Genomic DNA, 20206 nt, shown 5'->3' on the forward strand with positions numbered 1-20206 from the left:
ATCATGACCTGAGCAGAAAGCAGCGGTTTAACCCACTGAGCCACCCAGGTGCCCCAGGATAATGCCTTTAAACATGTTATATGTACTAGAGATGAAATGGGCAAAACTCCTACTTGGTTAAGGGTAAACATCTTGTCACAAGGGAATATTTGTTACTCCAGGTGATAAAGTTTAACAGAAATTTAGGAAGAGCAAGATAAGGCAAGATAAGAAATTTAGGAAGAGCTCTGTAGGATAGTTTTTTTGAGTGGGGAGGATACTATCTCTCAGCATTCAAGAAGTACAGTGTATTTTTCTTGCTCTGAGATCACACCATAGTTATCATGAACAGGTAGTAAAAGGAAAAGAAATAGAAGGAAAAAAGCAGGTGATGGACATATTTTTAAAGTGAGGGAATGAATCAGTTAAGAAGAAAAAACAATTCTAAATGTCAGAGGTGGGGCAAGCATGGAGCTTTGCTGACCCAAAACTGGTTGAAAAGAGAAAAACCAAAGAATAACAAATTTATATGGTGTGGGGAATTCAGTTAACCAATTCCATTTAATGAAAACGTATAGCCTGGAGTGAGATGATTTGAACGTTATGAAACATATTTGTTCGTTCTAGCGCATTCAGATTTTGCCATACTGAATGATTTCATGGATTTAAACAAATCTATTGTTTTTGGTTGTTTTACTGAAACGAAAGCCTATAACTTAGCCAAATAAGCAACAAGCAAAGGTAATTTTTCACTCTGAATTTTTTTTTTTAACTCTAATTCTAGAACTATTTGAATGGAGAGTTCATGCTGGTCTTTGTATTAATCTTCAGTGTTTGAGAAGGCAAACTCATGTGGCTCTAAGGTGGGCCTGTGTGTTAGAGCAAGAAGTTTCAGGTTTATTTGGCCAACATGAGAAGATGAAGCCTCCAGGGACCTTAGGGGATGATTTTTTTATGCCAAAATGTTAAATATTTTAAAATATTAAACATTTCCCACCAGTACCGACGTCAGTTTAAGGTGGTCATTCACAAACTATATGGAATCAAACCTTCTTAACATGTCTGCTGTCTACAGTTCTGTGTGAGAAAAATACCAAAACAGTGACATATAATAAGTGATATTATATTTAAATGTAATATAATATCGTAATAATATAATATTAAATTAAGTAATACAAATACATCAAATAATATATTTACTATATTAAAATTTTTAATTTTAAACTTAAATTTAATATACTAAATATATTAATATAGTAAATATATTATTTAATGTATTAAGTAATTTATCATTATAATATATAATAAATATATTAAAATATAAATATGTTTCTAATTATATTTTATATTTACTGAGGAGTAAAACACTGTTGGAACAGTGAGTTTTTGAAACAGATAACTTACATGCTTCCATTGTCATCTTTTGAAAAGGAAATTATGAGTACCTATAGCCTTGTATAGTAAGGAAGTAAATCAGGTCTAGATGATGATCTTAAACATAAAATGGCCAGTTATTTTACCAGCAAAATGAGTTTATTTGGGAATGGCAGAGGAATTTCTATATGGACAGGCTGACTTGGGCAAACCATTGCCACATCCAAAGAGACAGAGGGAAGGTTAGCTCTTATTAGACTTCGGGAGGAAATAGGGGAGGGTTGTTTTGAATAGAAGTTCATTGGAGAAGAACAGTGCTGGTTTTCATGTGCTGCAAACAGTGGTTAGTGCTGTGCTGCTGGGGGAAGTGAGGGATCTCCCTTCTTTTTCTAAAAGCAGAAGATAAAATTCTTATGTAAAAATGTCTTCCCTTGTCAAAATGATTCTCTTCCTTCTTCCTGCTGGTTATGTGGGCTGCAAAACATGGTTCCCATGTGAGAGCTCCCCCTTCAGGGTTTCCCCCCTCCATTTTAATGAGATTTCCCTTACTCCTTTCAGGATATCTGTTTAAGAAAGGGCACACCAAAAGGTGACTTTGCAGTCTGAATAAAACATCTTATATTTTATAGTTCACAATGCATTTTCCTAGGTAGTCATTTGTTTGATCCTGAGAGTAATCCCCTAACTCACACAAAGCAAAGATCATTATCTGTGTTTTATAATAGAAAGAAAGACTCAAAAAGTAAACTGGTTTACTGAGGAGTAAAACATGGTTGGTGTCAAAGGAAAGCAAATTTTAGGATTTGGGCTCTCCTGCAGTTTAGTCTATGTGATATAAAAGGTCCAATTTGAAAGGTCAGCCACCCAAGACATGACTTTGAATGGGAAATCTCTTTTGGAATAAGTACTGTTGTGCCTTCAACAACATGGAGGCTAGGGGCTCTAACCCCTACACAGTCAAAAATCTGTGCTTTGCTTTTGATTCCCCCAAAATGTAACTATTAATAGCCTACTGTTGGACCTGAAGCCTTACCATATATTATGATAACATAATGGTAGATTTAATGCGTACTTTATATAAGTAGTATATACTGTATGCTTAGAGTAAGCTAGAGAAAAGAAATGTTGTAAAGAAAATCAGAAGGAAGAGAAAATACATTTACAGTACTGTTTTTATGAGAAAAAAATGCATGTAAGGGGACCTGTGCAGTTTAAACCCATATTGTTTGAAGGTCAAGTGTGTATGTATTTTATGATTGTGTAACTAAATTAGACAAAAGTGTGTTTGCAATAAGTTTTATACGGTGCTCAGCAAAGACAAGGAATTAAGCACATTTTGTTAATTTCAGGGGACAGTGATGATGGGTCACAAAACTATGTATATTACTTCCACTCATGTTGAAAACACTCAAGAAAACATATTAGAATATGTGGATAATAAATGTGATGGTGGAATGATGGAGTAAAGATGGAAAGAAGGAAGCAGAAGTGAAGGCTGTGTTTATTAGTTGACAAAATTCAATGGAATATACTGCCAAGGGTGCTCTGTGGGTCATGGTTTTTTATTATTCTTTTTTATGTAAGAAATAATAAATAATATAGATTATAATTATATAGATAATAATAAATAATAAATATAATAAATAATAAATACATAATAAATGTTGGCTTTGTTACACTTGAGAAACTAAGTTTATTTAAGAGGAAAAGGACTCAGTAGAGAAGAGCTATACTTTCTAACATTCTAAATGAGGTTAACTAGATGTTAGGAAGCTGGTTTTACGAGAGAGTTTCTGGAATGGGTGGTGTACACACTTCATCTTATAAAGGAAGATACTGAAACACAAGGATATTTACGTTACAAAATTACAGAACTAAGAGTTAAGTCCAGTATTTCTGGTGTTTTACAGTTTCAGCTACTTTTTATTCAATGTGTTCAGTGGTTTCTCAGTGCTGAAAAATATTTGAAAACCGTTATAGTGCTGGTTTGTTGTTTAGAATATTTTTTTTATTCATATTTATTCTGCAAAGTGACAATCTTGAAGAAAAATATACAAAGACAAAACAAAACAACAACTTTGGGCTAATATATATATTTTTAAAGATTTTATTTATTTATTTGACAGAGAGAGATCACAAGTAGATGGAGAGGCAGGCAGAGAGAGAAAGAGAGGGAAGCAGGCTTCCCGCTGAGCAGAGAGCCCGATGCGGGACTCAATCCCAGGACCCTGAGATCATGACCTGAGCTGAAGTCAGCGGCTTAACCCACTGAGCCACCCAGGTGCCCCTGGGCTAATATTTCTTAAGGCCAGAATTGAAATGGAAGGGAAGCGTATCAATGGCTGAGTTAAGAACAATGGCAATATTCTGAAGTATACTGTTTATAACTTAAATGAGATTTCTTACCACTCAAGGCTGAAAACATATCCATAATATAAAATTAAATTTATAAAAAGTCTGTGACATTATTCAGTATAGAAATAAATGTATTAAATATAGTAATTAGTATGTTCAGCTCCCCAATGGGTTAATAAAACATAAATATTTAAAATGTAAGTAGCATAGATTCTCTTTTGAAAAAAAAGTTTGTAAAACTTCAAAAATACTTGACTAGAATGAATCAGAATAAGTGGGGCGGACTCCAAAATTATTAGTTTTGTACTATTTATAATATATGAAATAGGAAAATAGTGTAAATTAAAATTTTTTTGATTTTAAGAAATATTTAAAGAAAAATATTCAGGTAGGGAGAAGACAATATGAGAAAGAAAAAAGTTAAAGAACTGCTATAACTTTAACAATTAAACAGTATCTCTTCAGGTCAAAAAATAAATAGAGTCAAACTGCTACCTCTCTGCTCCAAAGAAAATAAATTAAAATGCTTCAATCTTAAAGATTAATAATTAAAAGAATTTCTGGCAAGATTGATTCTAAAACCCCAAGAAATTATCATTTTCTTAAGCTTCAAGCAAAAATAGTTTAGTCATGGTGATTTTATGACAATAAGTTTCTACCTTTTTAAAAATGTTCTTTAAATTCTTTACTTCTAAAACAATGCTATGTGATATTTTATAATCATATAAAATTTTATGTTTTTAAAATGAATTGCTTTTAATGCTTGGGATGTTTCATTTTCATTCTATTGTGCTCTCTGGTCTAGTGTTGACCTTCCTTTAGATAATTGTCCCCGTGTTGCTTGAAGTTCTTTTAAGAAAACACTATGGTCAAGTTAAAAAATGAACAGTGCCTATGTGAAGTTATTTCTGGTTAAATTTTATTTTTCTCTATTTACCTTTTTTTTTTTTTTCTGTTCCACAAGGATGAGCGCAGTTGATAATCTTGCAAACATTTTAAATTATCCTTGTAAGATGGAGCCGATTTGAGTGATCAGCAACAAGCGGAGGAGAGCCATTTAAAGGTAATAAATGAAAGACGAAGGGACTTTGCAATTGTTAATCTCTTTTATATACATTATCTCATGCAATCCTTGCAATATCCCTAGAGGTAGGCATTGTGATTCCTGCTTTATCAGGAAAGAAATTCACATCTCAAAATTTTATGACTTGCCCAAGGTTACATCAAGTGTTAAGAGCAGAGCTAGGAAATAACCTCAGGTTTTCCGGTTCTCAGTTTATGTTTCTATAAGCAAAGCAATCATGGAATGTACCTTAATATTGTCAGTAATTGCTTTGGGTCCCCATGTGGCTTCTCTATTTTAGTTTTCATTTTTCTCTTCTCACAAGAACAAAACCAAACCAAACCAAAACAAAACAAAACAAAAATACCTCTGGACTTATGTAAGAAGAGACTTTGGAAAGCATCATTGCAGGAAGGAAGGAAGGAAGGAAGGACGGACAGACTAGGACAATAAGGCAAGGTTGAGAGAAGGGGATATTCCAGTAGGTGGAATATGCAAGCATCTTAAAGTTTAGGTCAACAGGACTTTTTGTTTGTTTGTTTGTTTGTTTCAGATTTACTATTTATTTGAGACATAGAGAGAGTGAGTGAGTCTGGGGAGGGGCAAAGGGAGAGGGAGAGTCAAACTTCAGCAGACTCCTCGCTGAGCTAGAAACCTGAAGTGGGTGTGATCTCAAGACCCTGAGCTCATGACCTGAGCCGATGCGGTTAAGCTGGTTGCTGAACTGCTTAACCGACTGAGCCACCCAGGCACCCCACTAGGACTTTTCTTTTATAAGGAGTAACCAAGGCTAGACAAAGAGAAATGGAGAAGATGAGCAAGGGTGGCCTAATTGAACAGCTGAAGATTGTTTTACCCTGAGGTCAGTCTGTTTGCCAGAGGAACCTCTACAGAGGGGTTGTGTGCTTGCTCAGGCTGGGGCTGGGTCATCGTTCAGGGGTCTGGGTTGACTTTCTCTTTAAATTTCTCACCATAAATATGATTTTGTTTCTGTGTCTTTATTCTGCCTTTGGCAAAAGGAAATTGCTCTCCCCCTATGGATATGTAATATATGCAGTGTTTGTTAAACCATTTAGAATTTGTAAAATATTATGCAAATATAATATATTTGTACTACCTAAACTTGTAAAATTGACTAAGGAACATTAATTTGATACAGTCCGTGAGGTCAAATCTTTTTCATTCTGCAATATTTCAAGCTATATTCATACATTTGTTGCATGTCAGAGTAAGGATAATGTTGATACCTCAAAACTTAGCTCACACTTCACTGTATTACAAAACTTTTCCCGTACTACAATATAGTCAGTAACTCTTTTTTCTGTGTTGCCTTTTTCCACAAACATACTTTTATTATTTTACTCATCACATGATCTTGACATTTATTTATTCACATACCTGGGTCTCAGTTTTTAATAAGCTCTTAAAGAAAGATGGGAGGAAAAGAACTAAAAAAAAACAAAGGTTGATGCATACCATTTTATTTATATAGTATTATATAATAATATATATAATAGATGTATATATAATATTATTATCCATGATCATTGTAATCATTGGTACCTAGTAGGTGCTGGATTTTCTTACCATAAGGTCTATTTCTCTTTATGTGCCAAGTTGTAAGTAATGATGAAGATGATGATGATGATGATGATAATGAAGAAAAAGAAAAGTTCTGCACACTGTGTAATTTGTCTTGTTTAATTATTACTAAAATCTTATTAGGTAGGTGCTACTATTTATGTCCAATTTACAGATTAGGAAACAAGCATAGTATAAGCAAAGTAATTAGGATAGCTATGTAACAGTAATTCATACAATTGGAATAGGCATCTAAATTATATTTCCAAATAAGAGCATTGATTTAGGCCAGAGAAAGGAGAAGTAAAATTGCCTTTAATATTTTTCTAAAATTCTTGAATTATAGAAAATTTTAGAATGGGTGGCTCATTCAGTTGAGCATCTGACCCTTGATTTCAGCTCAGGTCATGATCTCAGGGTTGAGATTGAGCCTCCTTTAAGTCTCCACACTCAGCAGGGAGCCTGCTTCTCTCCTTCTCTCTCCCTCTCCTTCCACCTTCCCCCCACTTGTGCTCTTTCTCTCTCTCTCTCTCAAATAAATAAATAAATCTTTAAAAGATATGTTTTGTTAATTCTCATTTTTTGTTCCTGAGCTCCTTAGGAAGACAGAAGTACACAGATAAGGTTTAATTGTATTTCTTTACTTATTTTAATTTGAGCTTTTCCCCTCATTTCCAGTTTACTGTTTATATATTCAGTAAGTATTTTATAATATGAATAAAGATAATCAAATTAACTATGTGACAGGTACTGTTCTAAGCATTTTATGTGTGTTAACTCATCATTCTTTCAACCTAAGTCATCTCCCACTTCCCCAGACCATACTCTTAAACAGAACATGACATACCCTCTTTTCATATATAGTGTACAGCTTTTTTTTTTTAAACATTTTATCTATTTATTTGAGAGAGAGAGAGAAAAAGTGAGAGAGAGCATGAGCGAGGAGAAGGTCAGAGGAGAAGCAGACTCCCGGTGGAGCTGGGAGCCTGATGCGGGACTCGATTCCAGGACTCCAGGATCATGACCTGAGCCAAAGGCAGTCGCTTAACCAACTGAGCCACCCAGGTGCCCCAGATTTTTTTTGATTGTTTTGCTTTGCAATGTGGAAAGTATAAATAAAATCTGCTTTTGCAAACATTTGTTAGTAAAATGGTGGATATATACTCCCAGTCTTAATACACTGTAGCCATTATCTACATTTCATATTCTACATACTTGTATCCATAAGTAGGAAAATGGGAAAATGAGAACACTAATAACTTGACTTTTATACTGTGTTTTCCAGAAACTCACACACAAATCTTGTTAGAAGATATACCCATTTCTTATTTTATTCAGCAACTATTTAGTTAATACCTTCTATTAGTCTGGTACTGCCTCAGTTACTATGAATACAAGATAAACATGACACATGTTGTTACCTTATTAAGTGGCGAAGAAGACAGAAAATGAAAGAATTTCCATTTTTCTAGTTCGTGATCCCATAGAATAATAAAATGGTTCCTGATTGAGAAATTACTGTTAAATGAATAGCATTTTGCAGTTCAAATGATTATATTATTTTATATGATTTTTTTCTTCAAAAAGAAAAAAATTTTTCTAGATGTCATGGAGACCTGGGGAACAATCATTTTTAAATAGTCACCTTATATAATAAATCAAATGACCATGGCAAGGAATGGACCCAGTTCTTGCTGATAAATAGTTTGAGAGCTTGGATGTGGATTGAATCAACACAGAAGAACATAACATGTGGAAAGTTTACATGATAAAAAATCATCTGCAAATGGCAAAATGTTGAGGAGAGAGTAAAAATTCAGAATATGAAGAGTTTATTAACAAAAATCTCCTAGAATGTTGGATGGTTTTATTATGAACTTGAATGATGTGGAATTGTAGAGGAATAGGAAATTACACAAGAAAAGGGAAATGCCATGACAAGAACTCTGAGGCAGAAATTTGGGATGTTTGTTATCGAAAAATGAAAAGTTCTGTACTCTCCTGGGAGTAAGAAACTGATTTTTTCACATCTAAACTATAACAGAACAAAAATATAATATCAAATGATTAAATGCATTGAATGGGCAATTACCACCATATAGTGTTACTGCTTTCTCATTTCTACCTTCAATAATGATTTGTTGGCTTTTACTCTTCTCACTTGATAATAACTTGGGTGAATCTGTACATCCATTAAGGTTTGGTTACTGTAGTATTGATGACATTTCTGAAAGTTTTAGCTCCTCTCAGATTCCTGAACACATCATTATTCTGTGTCCTTGTTATAATTTCATCTTTTAAAGTTCAATCTCTGATCATCACCTCCCATCATTCAAGATTTCTCTGTTGTTCTTTGATCTCCTTGGAATTCCAGTCCATTGATATCACTGCATTTTTATATTTCTTCTGTTCTTCCATTTTCTGGTCAGATATCATGGTCAGTAGTTATAACATGGACTATAGTATACTGTGGATCGTATTAGTCTTCCTTCCAGTTCTAATTTTTCATTATTCTAAGCTTTCATAATTCAATTTAAATCAAGAGAAAACTCTGAAATCAGAAAGAAGGTTTGTTGGAAGGAAATAGGAGCAAGACAGCAACCCACCTGCATTTATGATTACAATCGTCAGTGTTTTGTTTTCTTGAAAAGGACCAGTTTATAATAGGGTAAACAATGTTTATATTGCTTACTTCCAGGGCACAATTATTGTCTCTAATTTTGACTTCTAAATGGGCTAAAAGGATGTATTTCTTCAATGATGTGTACTATAAGACTCTTAAACTTTTATATAATGAAGTAACACATCCATCAATATTTATTGCCTCCGAATTTATGCCATTGATCATTCCACTAGAGAGGTGCATGTTTGCAAATATCTGAAAGCAGCCTTAACACTGTGCAACTTTCAAAAATAAGTTGGGCACTCTCAAGTGAGAAGGCTAATAGAAAATTGACTCTAGTTATAAGCCCCACACTGTGTAAAATACCCTTTCCTGTGTCCCTACCTACATTTCTAAGACCGGGATACAAGTGCTCGGTTCTTGGAGGTATGGAAGTTCGTACTTCCGTCTCACACAATTTTTCCTTTGTCTGAACCAATCATTATGGCAAATGTGAAAAATAGAGCACTGTCCAGTTAAAACTGACCACAGACCACCACCTTATTCCACCAATGCATAAAAGTTTTCAGTTTTCAAAGTTTAAAATGTTTTTACTAATGTCTAAAGAAATAGGAATCATATTTTAGGATCAAATTGAAAAATGAAAGTTAAATGAATGTGCTTATTAGCATTTGAAGCAAGACCATAATTCTGCAGGACTAGATTTGTAATTTTTTAGTGTTTTCAATATAACTGATAGATTTATAATATACATATCTTAGGATTTCTAATGCTATCATGTGTCATATAAATCAATTAATAATGCCATTATCAGTTTAGAGATGAGAGGGTTTTCCAGTTGTATTCTAAGGGTGTAATCACAGGTTTTTAGTTCATCAAAGTAGTATAAGTTGAACAAATGAATATTTTTCAAGCGAAAAGGAAATAAAAATTAGAGTTAACAGATGCACTTGGCATTCAAATCTGGCTTCTGCAGTAGTCCTGTTACACTAATGTGAAAAGGGAGAGAGCATGCCACTGAAAACCATAATATTAAAAGCCATTTATTATCTGGAAAGTTTGGGCAATAAATGGGTGTTACCTAACAGAGGTGAAGGAATCTTGTTACCAACACATTGACAATAATCTTTCATTTATTTTATGGAATTTCACTAAATTGACCTCGGAAAATTTGTTAAAAAATACAGCAAAATTTAAAATAATAAAAGAATACAGAAATGGAGGTGTTTAAAAGTTTCACCTTGAATCTTGCCCCCAGAGGCCAGCATACATGGAAGAAATTTTAAAAATGGAATGATATATTTGAACATTTATTAAATAGATTTTCTGTTATAGACACTATTTTACACATACCATTAAATATAACTAGTAAAATAGTATAACCTATAAAGCTAGTAGGCAATTAAAAAAAAAAGATTATTTCTACATCGAGGAAATCTTGAAAACTCAAACACACAGAGAAAAATATTTAAATGTTTAATCTGTTGCCATTAGTCCATGCAAAAATTTTGCTGTCTTTAAAGTCACTATTTTCCCATACATATGGATCTCAGTGACAAGAAGTTTTATGGAATAAAATAGAAAACCCAGAATCCCAAGAATGTAAATAAATAAAATTATGTACTCATGTGAGTGATTAAAATATTTAAAGAACAGTGAAACAAATAATTATACCAATGGATAAAAATACTACTATAAAATATACCAAAAAGTAATATGTAAGCATATTATAATATAAATTAAGAAACACTTCTAAAACTTTATATAAAACATGTGTTAAAATTTTTGTGTAATTCCAATATGAGTTTCTCAGATGATATCATGGCAAATATTTTAGAACTTTTCAAAAACATTCTTGCTGATTTAATAGTGATACTTAATTCTTTTCTGATTTGAAGCTGATCTAATTTAATTTGAATTTCTTAGGTTTTGAAAGAAATTACCTATATCATTCATTTTGCTAATTTTCTCTCTTGAATACTTATTTCAATACATCTTTAGTTTTGTGAAATATATATAAGGAATTTTTTATTAAGGTATGGAATGTTTTTAAGCCTTTAGTCATGAATAATTTATGTCGCTTTTATAGATGACTGATAGTTTGAGTACAATGGAATTCTTCAATGACAACCCTATCCACAAATTTTCATCCTCCTTCATTGTTTTTCTTTAACCTTTCTTACACCTTTGTAACTAGTGCCTTTATTTTTTTTAATTCTTTTTAATTTTTTAAATTTTTTAAATTTTTTATTAACATATATGTATTATTAGCCCCAGGGGTACAGGTCTGTGAATCACCAGGTTTATATACTTCATAGCACATACCTTCCCCAATGTCCGTAACCCCACCACCCTTTCCCTATCCCCCTCCCCACAGCAACTGTCAGTTTGTTTTGTGAGATTAAGAGTCTCTTATGGTTTTCCTCTCTCCCAATCCCATCTTGTTTCATTTATTCTTTTCCTACACCCCAAACCCCCCTCGTTGCCCCTCAATTTCATCATATTAGAGAGATCATATGATAATTGTCTTCCTCTGATTGACTTATTTCGCTAAGCATAATACTCTCTAGTTCCATCCATGTCATCACAAATGGCAAGATTGCATTTCTTTTCATGGTTGAATAGTATTCCATTGTATATATATATACCACTTCTTCTTTATCCATTCATCTGTTGATGGACATCTAGGTTCTTTCCATAGTTTGGCTATTGTGGACATTCCTGCTATAAACAGGGGTGCACGTACCCTTTGGAACACTACATTTGTATCTTTAGGGTAAATACCCAGTAGTGCAATTGCTGGGTCTTAGGGTAGCTCTATTTTCAACTTTTTGAGGAACTCCATGCTGTTTTCCAGAGTGGTTGCACCAGCTTGCATTCCCACCAAGAGTGTAGGAGGGTTCCCCTTTCTCCGCATCCTTGCCAGCATCTGCCATTTCCTGACTTGTTAATTTTAGCCATTCTGACTGGTGTAAGGACATATCTCATTGTGGTTTTGATTTGTATTTCCCTGATGCTGAGTGATTTGGAGCACTTTTTCATGTGTCTGTTAGCCATCTAGATGTCTTCTTTGCAGAAATGTCTGTTCATGTCCTCTGCCCATTTCTTGATTGGATTATTTGTTCTATGGGTGTTGAGTTTGATAAGTTCTTTATAGATATTGGATACTAGCCCTTTATCTGATATGTTGTTTGCAAATATCTTCTCCCATTCTGTCAGTTGTCTCTTGGTTTTGTTAACTGTTTCCTTTGCTGTGCAAAAGCTTTTGATCTTGATGAAGTCCCAATAGTTCATTTTTGCCCTTGCTTCTCTTGCCGTTGGTGGGTGTTCCTAAAAAGAAGTTGCGGAGGCTGAGGTCAAAGAGGTTGCTGCCTATGTTCTCCTCAAGGATTTTAATGGATTCATTTCTCACATTGAGATCCTTCATCCATCTGAGTCTATTTCATGTGTGGTGTAAGGAAATGGTCCAGTTTCATTTTTCTGCATGTGGCTGTCCAATTTTCCCAACACCATTTGTTGAAGAGACTGTCTTTTTTCCATTGGGCCTTCTTTCCTGCTTTGTCAAAGATTAGTTGACCATAGAGTTGAGGGTCTATTTCTAGGCTCTCTGTTCTGTTCCACTGATCTATGTGTCTGTTTCTGTGCCAGTGACTTACTATCCTGATGATGACAGCTTTGTAATAGAGCTTGAAGTCTGGAATTGTGGTGCCACCAACTTTGGTTTTCTTTTTCAATATTCCTCTGGTTATTCGAGGTCTTTTCTGGTTCCATAGAAATTGTTGGATTATTTGTTCCATTTCTTTGAAAAAAATGGATGGGATTTTGATAGGGATTGCATTAAATGTGAGATTGCTTTACGTAGCATAGACATTTTCACAATATTTGTTCTTCCAAACCAGGATCATGGAACATTTTTTCCATTTCATTGTGTCTTCCTCAATTTCTTTCATGAGTACTTTATAGTTTTCTGAGAACAGATTCTTTGCCTCTTTGGTTAGATTTTTTTCCTAGGTATCTTATGTTTTTCGGTGCAATTGTAAATGGGATTGGCTCCTTAATTTCTCTTTCTTCTGTCTTGTTGGTGTAAAGAAATGCAACTGATTTCTGTGCATTGATTTTATATCCTGACACATTACTGAATTCCTGTATAAGTTCTAGAAGACTTGGAGTGGAGTCTTTTGGGTTTTCCACATATAGTATCATATCATTTGCAAAGAGTGATAGTTTAACTACTTCTTTGCTGATTTGGATGCCTTTAATTTCTTTTTGTTGTCTGATTGCTGAGGCTAGGACTTCTAGTACTAAGTTGAATAGCAGCAATGATAACAGACATCCCTGCCATGTTCCTGACCTTAGAGGAAAAGCTCTCAGGTTTTCTCCATTGAGAATGATATTTTTGGTGAGTTTTTCATAGATGGCTTTGATGGTATTGAGATATATACCTTCTATCCCTACACTTTGAAAAGCTTTGATCAGGAAAGTTTGCTGTACTTTGTCAAATGCTTTTTCAGCATCTATTGAGAGTATCCTATGGTTCTGGCTCTTTATGTTATTAATATACTGTATCACATTGATTGTTTTGTGGATGTTGAACCAATCTTGCAGCCCTGGAATAAATCCCACTTGGTCATGGTGAATAATCCTTTTAATGTACTGTGGAATCCTATTGGCTAGTATTTTGGTGAGAATTTTCGCATGGGTGTTCATCAAGGATATTGGCCTGTAATTCTCTTTTTTTGACAGAATCCTTGTCTGGTTTGGGGATCAAATTAATGCTGGCCTCATAAAATGAGTTTGGAAGTTTTCCTTCCATTTCTATTTTTTGGAACAGTTTCAGAAGAATAGGAATTAATTCTTCTTTAAATGTTTGGTAGAATTACCCTGGGAAGCCATCTGGCCCTGGGTTCTTGTTTGTTGGGAGATTTTTGATGACGGCTTCAATCTCCTTACTTGTTATGGGTCTCTTCGGGTTTTCTATTTCTTCCTGGTTCAGTTTTGGTAGTTTATATGTCTCTAGAAATGCATCCATTTCTTCCAGATTGTCAAATTTGCTGGCGTAGAGTTGTTCATAATATGTTCTTATAATTGTTTGTATTTCTTTGGTGTTGGTTGTGAGCTTTCCTCTTTTGTTCATGATTTTATTTATTTGGGTCCTTTCTCTTTTCTTTTTGATAAGTCTGGCCAGGGGTATGTCAATCTTATTAATTCTTTCAAAGAACGAGATCCTAGTTTCATTGATTTTTTCTATTGTTTTGTTTTGTTTTTGTTTTTATTTTTGTTTTTTTGGTTTCTATTTCATTGATTTCTGCTCTGATCTTTATGATTTTTCTTCTCTTGCTGGGTTTAGGCTTTCTTTGTTGTTCTTTCTCTAGCTCCTTTTGGTGTAGGGTTAGGTTGTGTATTTGAGACCTTTCTTGTTTCTTGAGAAAGGCTTATATCACTATATATCTTCCTCTCAGGACTGCCTTTGCTGTGTCCCACAGATTTTGAACCATTGTGTTTTCATTATCATTTGTTTCCATGAATTTTTTCAATTCTTCTTTAATTTCCTGGTTGACCCATTCATTCTTTAGAAGGATGCTGTTTGGTCTCCATGTATTTGGGTTCTTTTCAAATTTCCTCTTGTGATTGAGTTCTAGCTTCAGAGAATTATGGTCTGAAGATATGCAGGGAATGATCCCAATCTTTTGATACTGGTTGAGACCTGATTTATGACCCAGGATGTGATCTATTCTGGAGAATGTTCTATGTGTACTAGGGAAATATGTGAATTCTGTTGCTTTGGGATGGAATGTTCTGAATATATCTGTGATGTCCATCTGGTCCAGTGTGTCATTTAAGGCCTTTATTTCCTTGTTGATCTTTTGCTTGGATGATCTGTCCATTTCAGTGAGGGAAGTGTTAAAGTCCCCTCCTATTATTGTATTATTGTCGATGTGTTTCTTTGATTTTGTTATTAATTGGTTTATGTAGTTGGCTGGTCCCATGTTAGGGGCATAGATATTTAAAACTCTTAGATCTTCTTTTTGTGCAGACCCTTTGAGTATGATATAGTGTCCTTCTTCATCTCGTATTATAGTCTTTGGCTTAAAATCTAGTTGATCTAATGATTGCCACCCCAGCTTTCGTTTGATGTCCATTAGCATGGTAAATTTTTTTCCACCCCCTCACTTTAAATATGGAGGTGTCTTTGGGCCTAAAGTGAATTTCTTGTAGACAGCATATTGGTGGGTTTTGTTTTTTTATCCATTCTGATACCCTGTGTCTTTTGATTGGGGCATTTAGCCCATTAACATTCAGGGTAACTATTGAGAGATATGAATTTAGTGCCTTTGTATTGCCAGTAGGGTGACTGTTACTGTATATTGTCTCTGTTCCTTTCTGGTCTACTACTTTTAGGCTCTCTCTTTGCTTAGAGGACCCCTTTCAATATTTCCTGTAGAGCTGGCTTGGTGTTTACAAACTCTTTTAGTTTTTGTCCTGGAAGCTTTTTATCTCCCCTTCTATTTTCAATGATAGCCTAGCTGGATATAATATTCTTGGCTGCATGTTTTTCTCATTTAGTGCTCTGAATATCTCATGCCAGTTCTTTCTGGCCTGCCAGGTCTCTGTGGATAAGTCTGCTGCCAATCTAATATTTTTACCATTGTATGTTACAGACTTCTTGTCCCAGGCTGCTTTCAGGATTTTCTCTTTGTCACTAAGACTTGTAAGTTTTACTATTAGATGACAGGGTGTGGACCTATTCTTATTGACTTTGAGGTGGGTTCTCTGTGCCTCCTGGATTTTAATGCTTCTTCCTTTTGCCATATTAGGGAAATTCTCTGCAATAATTCTCTCCAATATACCTTCTTCCCCCCTCCCTTTCTTCTTCTTCTGGAATCCCAATTATTCTAATGTTGTTTTGTCTTATGGTATCACTTATCTCTTGAATTCTCCCCTTGTGGTCCAATAGTTGTTTGTCTCTCTTTTGCTCAGCTTCTTTATTCTCTGCCATTTGGTCTTCTATATCACTAATTATCTCTTCTGACTCATTTATCCTAGCAAAGAGCCTTCATTTTTTTATTGTACCTCATTAATAATTTTTTTTTTTTTTTACTTTAGCTTGGTTAGATTTTAGTTCTTTTATTTCTCCAGAAAGAGCTTTTATTTCTCCAGACAGGGTTTCTCTAATATCTTCCATGCCATTTTCGAGCCCAGCTGGTGCCTTGAGAATAATCATTCAGTACTCTAGATCTGATATATTACCAATGTCCGTATTGATTATGTCCCTAGCCTTTGGTACTGCCTCTTGTTCTTTTTTTTTTTTTTTTTTTTGTGGTGAGTTTTTTCACCTTGTCATTTTATCCAGATAAGAATATATGAAGGAGTAAATAAAATACTAAAAGGGTGGCAAAGACCCCAGGAAACTGTGCTTTAACCAAATCAAAAGAGACCCCAAATTGTGGGGGGAAGAAGGAGATAAAAGAATTTCAGAAAAAAAAAAAGAAAAAAGAAAGAAAAAATATAAAATAGAATCTATCTATCTATCTATAGATAGATATATTAGACGGTGAATATAACAGAGTCACGCACTTAATTTTGGGAGCATTTTGGTCTCTTAGAAGAAACTCCCCAAATTTTAAAGAATAAAAAACACATATAAGGGTAAACACAATGAAGGGATGGAATATGACTATAAAGATGATTTTTTTTTAATTTTCTACAAAAGGAGTTGATAAGATAAGTTGGTTGGGAGAATAAAGAAAAAGAAAGTGGATAGAATTTGCTCAGGCTGGAGACTAGAACAAAGCCATGTGCTAGATTTAGGGTATATTTTGATCTATTAGAAGAACTTGTATCCCAAAATTTTTTTTAGAAGAAAATACCCATGTATATACAAAAAATAAAGTTAGATACAATGAAGGATAAAATATGACTATAATCATGAAGGTCCAAAAAAGACTTTTTTAAATGAAAAGTATTGTTAAGATAAACTAGTTAAAGATAAACTAGTTAAGATAAACCAGTTAAAAAATGTTAAGTGAGGTTCGAATAAAAGTTAAAAAAATTAGAATAAGAAAAAAATAAAATTAAAAAAAATTAATTTTGCAAGACTAATGAATCATGGGGAGAAAGCCATGAATTCCATGCTTTGCTTTCTCCTCCTCTGGAATTCCGCTGTTCTCCTTGGTAAGGGAACTTGGTCTTGGCGGATTTCTTGCTGATCTTCTGGGGGAGGGTTCTGTTGTAGTGATTCTCAAGTGTCTTTTCCTGAGGTGGAATTGCACAGCCCTTACCAGGGGCCAGGCTTAGTAATCCACTGGGTTTCACTTTCAGGAGCTTTTTTTCCCTGAATGCTTTCCATATAGCTCTGGAGGGTGGGAATGAAAATGGCCACCTCCCAATTTCCAGCCCGGAGAAGCTGAGAGCTTGGGACCCCACACCTCAGTGCACCCTCGGAGAAAAGAGCTCAATCACTCCTGTCTCCAACAGGGCTCCAACAGGGCTCTGAGCTTACCCAGCCTGTGACCAAGTGACTCTGTCTCTGGCATACAGCCCCACCTGCAGTTTCCAAACCCAGCAGATCCCTGGAATCTCCCCAGATCTTGTGGGGTCTCTGCTCACAGAGGAGTGGTCTGACTCTGCCATGGATCATAGTTTAAGTAACCCCGAGTTGAGAGCTCACTCCTTGGCTCTATCTCTGTAGCCAGTTTCCCTGCTCTAATACCTGCAAGCTCTGTGGCACTCAGACACCCTTGATCCTTCTATGACCCTGCAGGACCTGAGATCATGCTGTCCCCATGTAAGCTTTACTCCAGCTTAGCCTCTGGAGTGATGTCCCTTAGTGGAGCAGACTTTTAAAAGTTCTGATTTTGTGTTCTGTTGCTCCACCACTTGCAGGGAGCTGGCCCCTCCCCCCGCAGTCTATCTTCCCGTCACTTTGGAGTCATTTCTCCGCAGGTCCTACCTTTCAGAAAGTGGTCAATTTTCTGTTTCTAGAATTGCTGCTCTTCTTCTCTTCAATCTCCAGTTGGAATTGTAGGCGTTCAGAATGGTTTGATAAACTATCTAGCTGATCTCCTCCTACCTGATGTCATCTCAGCCTGCTACTTCTCCGCCAACTTGACTCTTCTCACTAGTGCCTTTATTAAACTCTCTCCAATTACCCCTTTGTACTTGCCTTTATTTTCTGTCGGGACCCTACCAATCCTCCACACAGAAAAAGAAGGAAGTAATAAGATCTTCTCTTTCAGAAGTCTTCATATCAGAATATTCAGGTTGGAGTTTGTTAGATTAGCTATTTTCGGGAGAACTCTGGTAGTGCAGCCTGTCCCATCATAACACGGGTTTGAGTACTTTTTGTCATTTATTTCTGGCATTGATCAGTCCTTCACGTTCATGGTATGCTTCCTTCTTTATCTGGGATTATATGGCTTCTTTTAAATTCTGTATTTGAAAAAAATAGACATACAGTTTATTAATACATGTATATATAATAAGTATAGCAAATTGATCCCCAAGTACATCTATAACAAAACACACATATATAATTTATGAAAGTTCATAAACTTAGTAAAAATAAAATTATATCTAACCCAGCCATATATTTATTTATATATCTATATAAGTATATGAAGATAATCTATACATACCTGTATGTATCCCAAAATTTTTGGTCAGTTTATACTTTACTATATTTTGTTGTGACTGTCACTAAGATTATTTGCCATTGTGATCTTAACTGTTTATTGCTGGAATGTAGGAAAACTATACTTATATATTTTTAATTAATATATATATTATATTAGCTGCAGTGTTCTTCAATTGATTTTCTTGGATTTTCCAAGTATTTTATTTTTCTTATGTTTGTTTTTTTAGTATTTCTTCCAGTTGTTTTAGCTAGTTTATTTGTTTTAACCAATCAATGTTTATTGTTTAGAGTTCTTGCTTATTTCCTCCCAGAATGTAGGCTCCATGAGGACAGATTATCTGTATGTTTTTTTGAAAGATGCACACTATTCCGTTAGATATAACATATTATATATCCTATCATATATATTTTTATACTTAATTTCACTTTGTCTTCAGTGCCTTCAAAAGTATCTCAGATTTGTTTTCTCCACTACTTTTCAATTCAGCTTTTTTGATATTTTATTTTAGATTTGTTAATAAAATTTTATTTTTCTCCAATTTCTTATTTATGTGTTGTTATCTTTTCTCCAATAATTCTTTGTCAGTGTTGGGGCCGATTCCACATTAAAACCTGTTAAACTCCTAGGGCCTGCCTGGGCCTGCTTAGCCAGAGTGACTCCATGTTGCCTAGGTAGCCATTTTGTTGCCTAGATAGCCATTTTGTTGTTGTTATGTTGCCTAGATAGCCATTTTGTTGTTTAATAAACACCTCAACAGTTACTGGTATTAGTTCTGGGTAACCGTTACTAAAACACACATCTAAAATAAGGCCAGACAGGTAAAAGACATCCAATCAGCCAAAGCCACATATGTAGAGGTCTGCAGTTGTGCCCTATAAAACTAGCCTGTAAGACCAAGGGGTGGTCGCTCCCTTTGGAGGCGGCCCTGGCCAGTCAGTCTGACTTTTAATGCTTAGCATAGAATAAAGCTTTACATAATGTTCACTTCATCTCAGTCTCATTCCCCTGGCCGGTCAGTCTAACTTCTAATGCTTGGCATGGAATAAGGCTTTGCATAACTTTCACTTTGTCTCAGTCTCATTCCTTTGATAAAGGACCCAACAGTCAGCCTCTTCTTATTTATATATTGCCTTAAATTTATATATATTATATTTTTGTACATGATTGCTTTACTATTGATTTAAAAAGTTTTCTGAAAATTTCTTCAGGAATTTCCATATAAAACATTTTTGTTAAGAGTCTTTATCTTTTGCACTGAAATGACTAATTGGTCTATTTTTTTCACGAAATTATAATATCTTCAGAATTCTGAATAAGATAAAGGTAGGTAAATGTAAAGAGGGAGAAGAGGCTTATGAGAATTTCCTGGTTCAAATAAATGTTTCCTCTCCCAGCATCAAAGAAAGTGTCTTTCATGACCACTTATATTTGCATAACTTTAGTATGATGTTCAATTTGTTCAAATGCCTCTTGTCAATGACATCTACCCACAACCACCATGTTTTTATTGTAATTTTTACCTCTCTGACTTCTTCAGCCCCACTTTACCTGCTATACTATTTTTTTATAGCCCTTATTTAGTTTCAACAATATGTA

The sequence above is a fragment of the Enhydra lutris genome, unplaced genomic scaffold (assembly GCF_002288905.1).
Source record: "Enhydra lutris kenyoni isolate GAN:26980312 unplaced genomic scaffold, ASM228890v2 scaffoldscaffold21, whole genome shotgun sequence".
Classification (NCBI taxonomy): Eukaryota; Metazoa; Chordata; class Mammalia; order Carnivora; family Mustelidae; genus Enhydra; species Enhydra lutris.